We start from the raw sequence: 13,989 nt of genomic DNA, 5'->3' as shown, positions 1-13,989 counted from the left end.
TCTGACGCTGGGTTATTCAGGTGATCACACAGGGTTTGTTTCTCCTCATGAAATTGCTGGAAGGTAATATCTATGGAAAGGCTTTTTACACAGAAACTTTCGGGCTACTGAAGAGCAATGAACAATGAGGTCATTTGGGCTGTATTATTCTGTAAATAATGGCTTTATAACCCCTGTAATAGGCTATGATATTTTATCACACAAGGAGTCCTCAGAAGTCTACAATGAAAGACTCAGATCTCAGAGCACATTCATGTTCCATTGATATGTGACTTACAGTTTGCCCAGGTAGGAAGGTGATTTGAGAGAAATATGACACATTTATGAAAGCGTTGGGCCAGTGTCATTTTGGCAAGAGGTGGGAATCCTGGAGTGTTGCAGCAGACAGGGGAGCACCAGGTCTGGGGAGAGCTGCCAGGGGTCCCAGAGGAGAGTGGAGTGCATTCTGCAGGAGGGTGTGGGCAGGGCTGGCACTAGGGCTGGCCATGTGTCTCCTGTGTGACAGTTGTGACAGATCAGGGCTGTGAGCAGGTTCCTGACTGAGGACAGGTGAAGCCTGGGTGGTGAGCTGGCAGAACCCCTTCTTCTGTGCCACTGGCCTCAGCCAACACACACAGGCTCTTCATCTGTCCCTGTCCCTCCAGTTCAGACTTCTCTGCGTTGCCAGCCCAGGACGTTGGTTTGGGCTTCTTTCTTTGGGTGTGTGTGGAGTTTCACAACCTAGATGATGGAAGTGATGGGTCATCAGAACATCTGTTCCACTTGTATTTCCTGCTCTCCTCTAAGTCACAGCAGTGAGTCGTACCTGCTGGTGGAAGGGGCTATCTGTGCATTTTTAAATTTCCTGTTTTAATTAAACAATGGGAAACAAATCTCCTGAAATATTTAAAGAATTCTTTGTGGGTGTTCATGTTTTTCTCTTCTGTGAACCACATTCCAATATTAGAAAATATTTTTTAAAAGAAAGCACAGGCATGGGGCTCTGACAGGGTCCAGTGGCCTTTGTGAGGAGGACAAATGGAGAAGGAGTGTAAGTTGTTGAGTAGCTCAGGGAGGGGCTCATTGTGCTCCCAGAGACCATCTACTTTTCCCGGGGGTGGGGAGGACGTGGGGATGGTGGTGTGCTTACTTGGTGGCCCATCCTGGGCCCTGAAACCTGACCCAGTGAGTCCCTTGTGACTTGAACTGGGGAACTGATGAAGAAAACAGAATGAACCTTGGAGGGGGCCTGCATCCTCTGCACTCGGACAACTCCACGGAGCAAACGAGCTCATCATCCGTGAGGCATGTCAGGATCCCTGAGGGTGTGGGCTTTGCTTCCTGGGAAGAGGTTGTGTCTTCATCCTTATCTGAACGAGAGCCATGTTGTCTGGTTATGGGGACCCAGAACCTTATGTGACCACATCATTATGACTCTTGTTATTTTAACAAAACAATATAGACATTGACTTTGAAATCCAAATATCAAAAAGAAAAACAAAAGCTCAACTATATCTATGAAGACTGAACTTTTGGTGCCTCTCATTAATATGGGTGATGTCAGGCTGCCTGTATGAGAAAGAACACGGAATTCTATTTGGATAGAAGTGTGCCGTGCCCACGTAGTGTTTTATTCTATCTGTTTCCTGACTTCTCTGAAGGGAAAATAGGGTGATGACTAGAGCTTGGATTCTGATTTGAAGGAATGGGAGACAAGAGATTTGAAAGAGCAGTGTTTATGCTGACGTGGTGCTCCGTGCCCAGTGAGCGAAGGATTGAAGCAAGGACTTAGAAGCTTTGGTGTTCAGGGAGGAGGTGGTCTGACTTTTCCCCACACAGAGTTGCTTGGCTGATCTGCCTAAATGGACCCGTTCCTGCCTTTTGAATGCTGAACACGTTTCTGAGACTGGAGTTGGCTTCTCTGTGAGCAGCATTGCGCTGGGGAGGAAAGTAGTCTCTGTGTCTTAGGAGTCATTGCGTCAGCAGGTGTGAGCCTGGCAGGGGAGTCAGATCAGACAACTGGGAGGCCATGAGGCTGTGGTGGTGGGCCTTCGCTCTTGATGCACAGGCCAGCTTGCTCCAGGGACAGGGCTCTGCTCCCCAGCCAGCTCTCCTGCTTCAGATGTGGTAGGAAACTTGCTTCCTGTTTGGTTCTCCAGCCCTCATCTCAGCAGGAGGCTTGGTGGGAAGCAGCCCACAGGCAGCATTATGGATTCTTGCCCAGTGTGCCCCTTGCTTCCTCCAATGAGGCACTGCAGGTGTCCTCTGCCTTGTGCCTGTGAATTCTGCCAGCAGAAGCACTTCTTCCAGAGTCACACCCCCGAAAAATCCTTTCCTGTGCTGTGTGCAAGAGGTCAGTTTTCATTTGAAACTGATATCTCAGCTCCTGCCATGAGGTTCCAAGACCACATGGCACAGCAGTCTCCTTGAAGCTCTAGTTCCACATAGGGCTTGACATGTGAGACTGAGACTGAACCTGGGCGGCCTGCTGCTGCTGCTGCAGGTTCCTTCCTGAAAAGTGTGCAGCAAAACCTCGTTTGTGGTGACATCCCAGGAGAGAGGGATAGGTGCACCATTCTGCCCCAGCATGGGAGGATGCCGGACATTAGTCATAGGTGGCTGTTTCCCAGGACCTTGGCCAGAGGGAGATTTGGACCCTGGGATGCTTCTCTGTTCAGCGTTCTCAGATGAGCACATCAGGCAAGTGGAGGATGTGTGTGTGCTCACCTGGAATCGAGGAAGGTGTCTGGTTTCAGGTTTCATGTGCAAGTGGATTCCTCTTATTGCTCATTTTCCTGATGGTCTTCAGGATGCTGTAGGGGGACCCATTGTTCTGGGCATCCTGGCTGTGCAAGAGCTCTGATCACCTTTTCTTTCTTTTTTTTAAAAAAGATTTTATTTATTTATTTGACAGACAGAAATCACAAGTGGGCTGAGAAGCAGGCAGAGAGAGGAGGAAGCAGGCTCCCTGCTGAGCAGAGAGCCCAATGTGGGGCTTGATCCCAGGACCCTGGGATCATGATCTGAGCGGAAGGCAGAGGCTTTAACCCACTGAGCCACCCAGGCACCCCTTTGATCACCTTTTCCCCCAGGGCTCTGGATTAGGAAATTGGAGGGAGCCCATGGTGAAACCATCTGAGTAGGACTCCGTTTCCCCCTTGCCAAGATGGCCTGGTGACTGGGATAACTGCTCTGGAAATAGAAAGCAGGAGACAGGGCTGGGGTGCTGAAGGGGGGATGGCAGTAGTGCTTGATATTCACATAGGGGCCAGGTGGGACTTTGCTAGGAAGGTGGTGCTTGAGTCAAGTTCTAAAGAAAGTGAGTGATATCACACCAAGAGCCTTATAAATGGAAGGGAACGCATATGCAAAGGCCCTGGGGCAGGAACATAGCATGTATGTCCAGGAGCAGCAAGCCTTGTGGCCACAGCAGACAGCTTAGGACATGATCTTAGAGAGGTGACAGTAGGATGATAGAAAGCCATTGCAGGGCTGTGACCCCATGGGACCCTGTTTCACTGGGCCATCCTGGCTACAGTGTTGAGAACAGATGACACAGGGTTGAGGATAGCAAATGGAGGTCAATGATGAAGTGTTTCTAGGAATTCAGGCAAGAGATGGGCTCCAGTGTGGACAAGGCAGTCAGTCTTAGAAGGAGGGGTTAGAGTTCTTCTGGGTACCTACTGAAGCTGGAGCTCACAGGACTTGCTGATGGGTTTGATCTTGGAAATGGGAGAAAAGAGGAACTGAGGTAACTCTGAATTCTTGTGGGTTGTCCCGAGTGAGGCAAAGGAGGTTTCTGGGGGTAGGAGGTAGTCCATGTTTCACCTGCTGAGGAAGGTGCCTTTCACAGTGGACCTGCTGATGTTTGTGTTCAGGAGAACTCTGAACTTCTACCACCTCAGCAACTTTCAAGTACAGGTCTTCCCCACTTTTCTCAAAGTTCATGGTAAGACACTTGGCTTTTTTTTTTTGAAAGATCTATGTTATTACCCAGCTCCAGTAGCAAGAAGAAACCTGAAGAGGATTTCTCTCTTGTGAAAAAAGTCAAAAAGTGGGCATTGCATTCAGCATCTGTTTTGTGGGAAACCACTGCAGATATGGTGTGCACCCCAACCAGCTCCTTCCTGGGCACTGTTCTCCACGTCCAGCCACCAGTGCTTTGAATTGTGTCTGTGAGCATCTGCTGTGCTTTGTCTCCATTTATTTGGGGGCATCCACTAGGATGTTGTGTCCTGAGGCCTAAGAAGAACCAAAGAGAAGGAACTTTTGGTGTCCGAGCATGCTCACTCATTTTTCTGTAGAAATGAATGGTCATTCCTTTTTTTGTTTACAGCTTTTCTGCTGTGAAAGGTTTCCTAGGAAAACTGTCCTTTGAAGTAGTGGGGGAACCTGTACCCCATCCTGCGGGGTTAGCTTTTGTCTCCATGCTACACAGAACTTTCCATGACTTGTGGATTTTATCACTCAAACATGGCAGCTTTGACTACCTTCACCTGTTTCCCCCCACCATCCCTGAATCTGAAACCACCCATCTATTTTCATTACCTGTGCGGTCAGTATTTTTTTTTTTTCCCATATGGAATGTCCATGACAGTCTCTGGTGTTTGTCTTTTTGTGTCTGAGTTACTTAGCATAAGGCTCCCAAGGTCAGTGTTTCCATGTATGGTTATTGTGAATAATGCTGCTGTGAACATGGCAGTGCATCTCTCATTTGGAGGGAGTGTTTTTGTGTTTGCTTAAGAAATACTCAGTAGAGCAATTACCAGGTCATGTGGTAGTTCTATTAATTTTTTTCTGGAAACTCCACAGCGTTTGTCACAGTGGCTGCACCAATTTCCATTCCCACCAACAGTGCACAGGGTCCCTTAGTATACACACCCTTGACCACACCTGGTATTTGTCCTCGGACAATTACTGTTCCCACACTTGTGAGGTGATAGCTGATTGCAGTTTTGACTTCTGTTTCCCTGACGACAATTAGTGATGTTCAACAATTCTCTCTGTGTCTGTTGGCCACTTGTATGCCATCTTCGGAAAGTATCTATTCACATATTCTCCCCAGTTTCTATTCAGTTTTTTTTTTTTTAAAGATTTTATTTATTTATTTGACAGAGAGAAATCACAGGTAAGCAGGTAAGCAGAGAGGCAGGCAGAGAGAGGAGGAAGCAGGCTTCTCGCAGAGCAGAGAGCCCAATGCGGGGCTCGATCCCAGGACCCTGGGATCATGACCTGAGCTGAAAGCAGAGGCTTTAACCCACTGAGCCACCCAGGCGCCCCTCTATTCAGTTTTTGTTTTGATTTGAAGGAGCATTTTGTGTATTTTTAGATATTTGCCTCTTCTCACACATAGGAGGTGCAGATAATTTTTCTCATTGGGGAGGTTTCCTTTAAGGGTTTGATGGTTTATTTTGTCATGCAGAAATTTCAGTTTGATGTTCTTCCACTTGTTTATTTTTGCTTTTGGTGTCTGATGCAAAAGTCTCTTCCCCAAAACCAGTATCGAGAAACCTACTACCTGTATTTTCTTTTTGGAGGTTTATGGATTCTGTTCTTATGTTCAAGTCAATCATCCATTCATAATTTGTATGTGTGGTGTAAGAAAGTGATCCAGTCACATTCTTCTGCATTTAGTGTCCAGATTTCCCAGTACCGTTCACTGAAGAGACAGTCCTTTCCCCATTGTTTATTTTCTTCTGCTGTGTCATAAGTTAAGACCGTACATGTGTGGTTTAGTTTCTGGGCTGGCTTTCTTTCTTTCTTTTTTTTTTCTTTCATCTACAGTTTATTTGTTGGGAAAATATTTTTCCTATCAGAATATATGCAGTGTGGACTTCACTGATGATGTCTTCATACTCTTTGGTAGGACTTTTCTCTGACATCTGTGTTTTTGTACATGAGTAGCTGGATCTATAGCTTCAACAGGTTGAACATTTGGGCAGAGCTCCTTGTAGTATTCTACTCTTCCATCAGACACCAGATTGTCTTCTTTTGTGATGTTCTCTGTTCTGGTGATGGATATCTGTATTTCCTTTTCCATGGTAGATTTATTAAAGTGAATTTAATTTTTCTTAAAAGTGTAGATTCTAAATCATCCTTATTTTATAATATTTATGTCTATAAAACAGCACGTTTTATTTATTTTTTTATTTTTTTATTTTTTTAAAGATTTTATTTATTTATTTGACAGACAGAGATCACAAGTAGGCAGAGAGGCAGGCAGAGAGAGAGAGAGAGAGAGGAGGAAGCAGGCTCCCTGCAGAGCAGAGAGCCCGATGTGGGGCTCGATCCCAGGACCCTGGGATCATGACCTGAGCCGAAGGCAGAGGCTTTAACCCACTGAGCCACCCAGGCACCCCAAAACAGCACGTTTTAAAAATGCATTTATTGGAAGCAGCTGTTGGAACAGGGCATCAATATTATAACTTCCCATTCAGAGTTAATCATTCTGTCAGAGCTAAGTTTAAATATACCTTTAATATACAAATGAATAAACTTTGCCATAAGTACTATGATTATCAGTTTCTAAGCTTTCTGTTGTGTTCCATTGACCTGTGTGACTGTTTTTATGCCAGTGCCATACTGTTTTGATGACAACAGCTTTGTAATCTAACTTGAAATTGGAGTGTGGTGACTCCAGGTGGCTTAGTCGCTTGTTTGCTTGTTTGCTTGCTTGCTTTCTATCAGTGAGATTATTTATTTATTTATTTGTAGTTTACATTTGTATTCTAAATGTTTTTCTTTCACTTCTTTGTCATTATGATCATACAATGTGTTACTTGTTTCAGGGGTACAGGTTTGAGATCCTTCGTTTTGCCCACCACATGGTGCTCACCACAGCACATACCTTCCCCATGCCCAGCACCCAGCCACCCCATTCCCCCATCTCCTACCTCTTCAGAAACCCTCAGTTTGTTTCCTGAGATTAAGTGTCTCTTTTCCTTTGACTCCCTCTTGGGTTTCATCTTTCTTCCCTTTTTCCTCACTTCCCCTATGATACTCTTTTGTTTCTTAAATTCCATATATCAGTGAGATCATATGATAATTGTCCTTCTCTGATTGACTTATTTCACTTAGCATAATACCCTCTAGTTCCATCCATGTCATCGCAAATGGCAAGATTTAATTTTTTTAAAAACGATTTTATTTAGTTATTTGCCAGAGAGAGAGAGAGAGATCACAAGTAGGCAGAGAAGCAGGCAGAGAGAGAGGGGGAGAAGTAGACTCCCCGCTGAGCAGAGAGCCCTATGCAGGGCTCTATCCCAGGACCCTGGGATCATGACCCGAGCTGAAGGCAGAGGCTTAACCCACTGAGCCACCAAGGCACCCCAAGATTTCATTTTTATTTTTTATTTTTTAGATTTTATTTATTTATTTTTGATAGAGATCACAAGTTGGCAGAGAGGAAGGCAGAGAGGGAGGGGGGAAGCAGGCTCCCCGCCAAGCAGAGAGCCCGATGCAGGGATCCCAGGACCCCGGGGCCATGACCTGAGCAGAAGGCAGAGGCTTTAATCCACTGAGCCACCCAGGTGCCCCAAGATTTCATTTTTTAATGGCTGTATAATACTCAATGGTATATATACCCATATATATCCATTCATCTGTCGATGGACATCTGGGCTCTTTGCGTACTCTGGCTCTTGTGGGCATTGTTGCTATAGACATTGGGGTGCAGGTGACCCTTTAGAGCACTACATTTTTATCTTTGGATTAAACACCCAGTTGTGCAGTTGCAGGGTTTTAGGGTAGCTCTATTTTCAACTTCTTGAAGAACCTCCACATTGTTTTCCAGGGTGGCTTCACCAGCTTGCATTCCTACCAACAGTATAAAACACTTCCCCTTTCTTCACCTCCTCACCAACACTTGTCTTATCCTGACTTGTTCATTTTAGCCATTCTGACTGGTGTAAGGTAGTGTCTCATTAAGGATTTGATTTGTATTTTCCTAATATCAAGGGATGTTGAGCACTTTTTTAAGTGTCTATTGGCCATTTGGATGTCTTCTTTGGAGAAATGTCTGTTCATGTCTTTGCCCCATTTCTTGATTGGATTATTTGTTCTGAGGGTGTTGAGTTTGGTAAGTTCTTTCTAGATTTTGGATACGAGCCCTTTATCTGATACGTCATTTGAAAATATCTTCTCTCATTCTTTTTGTTGCCTTTTAGTTTTGTTGACTGTTTCCTTTGCTGTGTAAAAGCTTGCTATCTTGATGAAATCCCAACAATTCATTTTTGCTTTTGTTTCCCTCACCTTTGGAGACATGTCTAGCAAGAAGTTGCTGTGGTTGAGGTCAAAGAGGCTGCTCCCTCTGTTCTCCTCAAGGATTTGGATGAATTCCTGTCTCACATTGAGGTCTTTCATCCACTTGGAGTCTATTTTTTGTGTATGGTATAAATAAATGGTCTAGCTTCATTATTCTGATATCCATCTTCATTATTCTCATTATTATCTCCCTTGTTCCCAACACCATTTATTGAAGATAGTTTTTTTCCCCCCCATTGGATATTCTTTCCTGCTTTGAGGAACATTAGTTGACCCTAGAGTTGAAGGTCCATTTCTGGCTTCCCTATTCTGTTCCATTGATCTGTGTATCTGTTTTTGTGCCAGGGTCATACTGTCTTGATATTACAGCTTCTTAGTAAACCTTGAAGTCTGCAATTGCATTGCCTTAAGTGATGGTTTTCCTTTTCAACATCCCTTTGGCTATTCAGGCTCTTTTCTGCTTCCATACAAATTTGGGGATTATTCATTCCAGTTCTATGAAAAATGTGGATGGTATCTTGATAGGGATGAATTGAATCTGTGGATTGTTCTGGGTAGCATAGACATTTTCACAATATTTGTTTTTCCAATACATGACCAAGGAACGTTTTTCTATTTCTTTGTGTCTTCTTCCATTTCGTTCATGACTATGGTATGGTTTTCTGAGTACAGATCCTTTGCCTTTTTGGTTAGAGTCCTAATCTTATGGTTTGGGTGTGATTATACATGGGATGGACTCCTTAATTTCTGTTTCTTCTGTTGCATTGTTGCTGCAGACAAATGCAAGTGATTTCTGTGTATTGATTTCATATCCTGCCACTTTATGGAATTTGTGGGTGAGTTCTAGCAATTTTGGGGTGGAGTCTTTGGGTTTTCCACAGAAGGTATCCTATTGTCTGCATAGGGTGAGAGTTTAACTTCTTCTTTGCTGATTTGGACACCTTTTATTTCTTTTTCTTGTCTGATGGCTAAGGCTAAGAATTCTAGTACTATGTTGAACAATAGTGATGAGAATGGGTATCCCTGTTGTGTTCCTGACCTGAAGGGAAAAGCTCTCAGTTTTCCCCCACTGGGAGTGATATTCTCTGTAGTTTTCCCATAGATGGCCTTTATGATGTAGAGGTACCCTCTATCTCTCCACAGTGAAGAGTTTTGATCAAGAAGGAATGCATTAATTTGTTGAATGCTTTTTCTGCACCTATTGAGAGGATCCTATGGTTCTTGTTCTTTTTTCTATTAAGATAGTGGATTCCATCAATTGATTTGCCGTTGTTGAATCACCCTTGCAGCCCAGGAATAAATTTGATTTGGTCGTGGTGAATCATCTTTTTTTTTTAGTTTTAAAAAATTTCTATATATATATATATATATATATATATATATATATATATGGAGAGAGAGAGAGAGAGAGAGAGAGCGAGCACGTGTGCATACAAGCAGGGGACAGGGGAGAGGGAGGAGAAGCAGGCTCCCCACTGAGCAGGGAGTCTGATGAGGGGCCTGATCCTAGGACCACAGGATCATGACCCAAGCCAAAGGCAGATGCCCAATGGATTGAGCCACGCAGGTGCCCCATGAATCATCCTTTTAATGAATTGTTGGATCCTATTGGCTAGTATGTTGGTGAGAATTTTTCAACCATATTTATCAGGAATAGGGGTAGTAATTCTCCTTTTGGGTGGGGTCTTTGTCTGGTTTTGGGATCAAGGTAATGCTGGCCTTATCAAAAGGGTTTGGAAGAGACTATGCTGAGTGAAATAAGTAAAGGAGAGAGCCAATTATATAGTTTCACTTATTTGTGGAACATAAGGAATAACACGGAGGACATGGGGAGATGGAGAGGAGAAGGGAGTTGGTGCAAATTGGAGGGGGAGATGAACCATGAGAGACTGTGGACTCTGAGGAACTAACTGAGGGTTTTGGAGGGGAGGGGGCATGGGAGGTTGTTGAGCCTGGTAGTGGGTATTGTGGAGGGCATGTATTGCATGGGGCACTGGGTGTGGTGCATAAAAAATGAATTCTGGAACACCGAAAACAAATTTAAAAAAATAAAAATTACCAAAAAAGCGTTTGGACATTTTCCTTCCAGTTTATTTTTTTGAGAAGTTTCAGAAGAAGAGGTAGTCTTCTTTAAATATTGGGTAGAATTCCCCTGGGAAGTCATCTGGTGCTGGGCTCTTGTTTTCTGGAGGATTTTTGATGACTCCTTTAATTTCATTGCTGATTATGAGTCTCTTCAGGTTTCCTTTTCTTCCTGGTTCAGTTTTGGTTGTTTCTATGTTTCTGGGAATGCATCCATTTTTTCTAGACTGCCTGATTGGTTGACATAGGGTTGGTATCCTATATTCTTAAACTTGTTTGTATTTCCTTGGTGTTGGGTGTGATCTCTTCTTCTTGATTCGTGATTTTATTTATTTGGGTCCTTTCTGTGTTCTTTTTGAGAAATCTGGCCAGGGTTATATCAATCTTATTAATTATTTCAAAGAAGCAGCTCCTAGTTTTGTTGATTTGTTCTACTATTCTTTTAGTTTCTGCTTCATTGATCTCTGCTCTAATATTTATTATTTCTCTTCTCCTTCTGGATTTAGGCTTTCTATGCTCCTCTTTTTCCAGCTCCTTTAGATGTAGGGTTAGGTTGTGTATTTGAGACCTTTCTTAGTTCTTGAGAAACACTTGTAGTGATACATACTTCCCTCCTAGGACCGCCAGATCAAATGAAGGTGTCCTCCTCCTCTGCTATCTTGGACTCTCTCTCTCATCTCCTTTCTCCAGATTGCTTTGGGTACAGTGGACATGTTAAGATTATTAATGCTTTCAGTTAATGAGCATGGTGTATGCTTCCATCTATATGTGTCATCTTCCAAATCTTTGGCCCATACATTCACCCACCAACATGCACATATTTTTCCTTCCTTTTCCTCCATGTGTTCAGTATACCAGGTCTTCCTCATTCTTAGTTACTTTTATTCCTAGGTTATTAATTTATCTATTTATTTACTTATTTATTGCTTGATACAATTGTCAATGGCATTGCTTTCTTAATCTCTGTGAAAGTTGGTCATTGGTATATAGAAATTCAAGTTGGGGCACTTGGTTGGCTCAGTCGGTTAAGTGTCTGCCTTCAGGTCAGGTCATGATCCTGGCGTTCTGGGAATGAGTCTGGCATTGGGCTTCCTGCTCAGCAAGGAATCTGCTTTTCCCTGACTCTTTGCTGCTCCCCCTACTTATGCTCTCTCTCTCTCTGTCTCTCTGTGTCAAATACATACATTCTTTAAAAAAAAAGAAATGCAACATGTCTCTGTATAATTGACTTTGTGTCCTGCAGCTTTACTGAATTTATTTATTCTAATTTGTTCAAATTTGTTTATTTGTTAATAAAAAATTTATTTATTTTTTTTGGACACCTTAGGGATTTCTACATGTAGTATCATGTCATCTGCAAATAGTGACCATTTTTTTTTCTATTTAGATTTCACATCTTTTTTTTTTTTTTTTTTGTCTAAATGGTTTCGCAAAGGCTTTCAAAATGATGATGAATGAAAGTGATAAAAGTGGGCATCTTTATCTTGTTCTTGCTGGTAGTGGGAATGTTTTCAGCATTTCACCCTGGAGTGTAGCATCAGCTGTGGGCTTTTCATACAGGGCCTTTGTTTGGTTGAGGTATGTTCCCTAAGTACCCAGATGGTTTAGAGTCTTTATCATAAATGCATATTGAATCTTGTCAAGTGTTCTTTCTGCATCTGTTATAACAATCCTAGGATTTTTATCTTTTATTTTGGTAAGGTGGTGTGTGCTCTTGGTGGATGTGCAGATGTGGAATCATCCTTGCATCCCTGGAATAAATCCCACTGGATCATGTTGTGTGATTCTCCTGTTGGATTGTTGAATTGATGTTGTCGATAATTTGTTGAGGATTTTTGCATCTGTATTCATGAGGGATATTGGCCTTTCCTTTTCTTGTAGCATCTTTGTATTGTTTTGGTAGCAGGGTACTGCTGCCTTCATGAAATGAGTTTGACGTATGCCCTTCTCTTCCTTTTCAAAAACAGTTTGGGAAGGATTGGTATTAATTCTTCTACTGTCTGGTTAGAACTTCTCAGTGAAACTGTCTGGTCTTGGGCATTTGTTTACTGGGAGGATTTGATTATCAAATCCATCTTTTTACTAGTGATCAGTATGTTCAGATTTTTTTCCCCTTTCATAGTTGATTCTAGTTTGTTGCTAGGAACTTATCTATTTCTTCTCGATTGTCAAAGGTGTTGGCCTCTACATCCTCATGGTACTCTGTAACGATCCTTTGAATTTTTGTGATATTCCTTGTAATAGCTCAAGTTTCTTTCTTTCTTTTTTTTTTTAAATTTTTTCTGATTTTTAATTTAAATTCAGTTAGCCAAGGTATAATTTTTGATGTAATGGTCAATGATTCATTAGTTGCACATAGCACCCAGGGCTCATCACCACATGTCCCCTCCTTAATACCCATCACCCAACTACCCTACCCCCCCACAACCTACTCTCGTCCAGTTTGTTTCCTGTGATAAAGAATCTCTCATGGTTTGTCTCCCTCTCTGATTTCTTCCCATTCAGTTTTCCCTCCCTTCCCTTGTGGTCCTCCATACTGTTCCTTATGTTCCACATATGAGTGACACCATATGCTTATTGTCTTTCTCTGCTTGGTTGATTTCATTTAGTATAACTCCCTCCAGTTCCATCCATGTCGATGCAAATGGTGGGTATTCATCCCTTCTGATGGCTGAATAAAATTCTATGGTATGTATGTACCATATCTTCTTTGTGCATTCCTCTGTTGAAGGACATCTGGGCTCCTTCCACAGTTTGGCTCTTGTGGATATTGCTGCCATGAACATTGGGGAGGATGTATTCCTTCATTTCACTGCATCTGTATCTTTGGGGTAAATACCCAGGAGTGTAATTGCTTGGTTGTAGGGCAGCTCTACTTTTAACTTTTTGAGGAACCTCCATGCTGTTTTCCAGAGTGACAGCACCAGCTTGCATTCCCACCAACAGTGTAAGATTGGGTTTCCCTTTCTCCACATCCTTGCCAACAGTTGTTTTTTCCTGTCCTGTTAATTTTAGCCATCCTAACTGCTTTATGGTTTTGAATTCCCTGATGATAATTGGTGTGGAGCATTTTTTCATGGACTGTTGGTCATTTGTGTGTTGTCTTTGGAGAAGTGTCTCTCCCTGTCTCCTGCCCATTTCTTGAGTGGTTTCATTGTTTCTTGGGTGTTGAGTTTGAGCAGTTCTTTGTAGATCTTGGATACCAGACCTTTGTCTGTCATGCCATTTGCAAATATCTTCTCCCATTCTGTAGGTTGCCTTTTAGTTTTATTAACTGTTTCCTTTGCTGTGCAGAAGCTTTTTACCTTGATGAAGTCCCAATAGTTCATTTTTGCTTTTGTTTCCCTGGCCTTTAGAGACATGTCTTGCAAGAAGTTGCAGTTCCCAAGGTTGAAGAGGTTGTTGTCTGTGTTCTCATCTAGGATTTTGATGTGAGACAGGAATCAATTATCTTTCTTTCCTCATTGTATCTGAGCCCTCTTTCTTTCTTGGTGAATCTAGCTAAAAGTTTGTCAGTTGGTTTATCTTTCCAACAGGTGCAGCTCATATTTTCATTGATCTTTTGTCTTTTTAATCTCCATTGGATTTATTTCCACTTTCCTTTTTGTTATTTCCTTGTATCTGATTTTGGGCTTTGCTTGTTTATTTATTTTATTTTTCTTTTTT

The sequence above is a fragment of the Mustela lutreola genome, chromosome 8 (genome assembly GCF_030435805.1).
Source record: "Mustela lutreola isolate mMusLut2 chromosome 8, mMusLut2.pri, whole genome shotgun sequence".
Taxonomy (NCBI): domain Eukaryota; kingdom Metazoa; phylum Chordata; class Mammalia; order Carnivora; family Mustelidae; genus Mustela; species Mustela lutreola.
The sequence above is the reverse complement of the archived record's forward strand: the minus strand, read 5'-3'. Positions refer to the sequence as shown.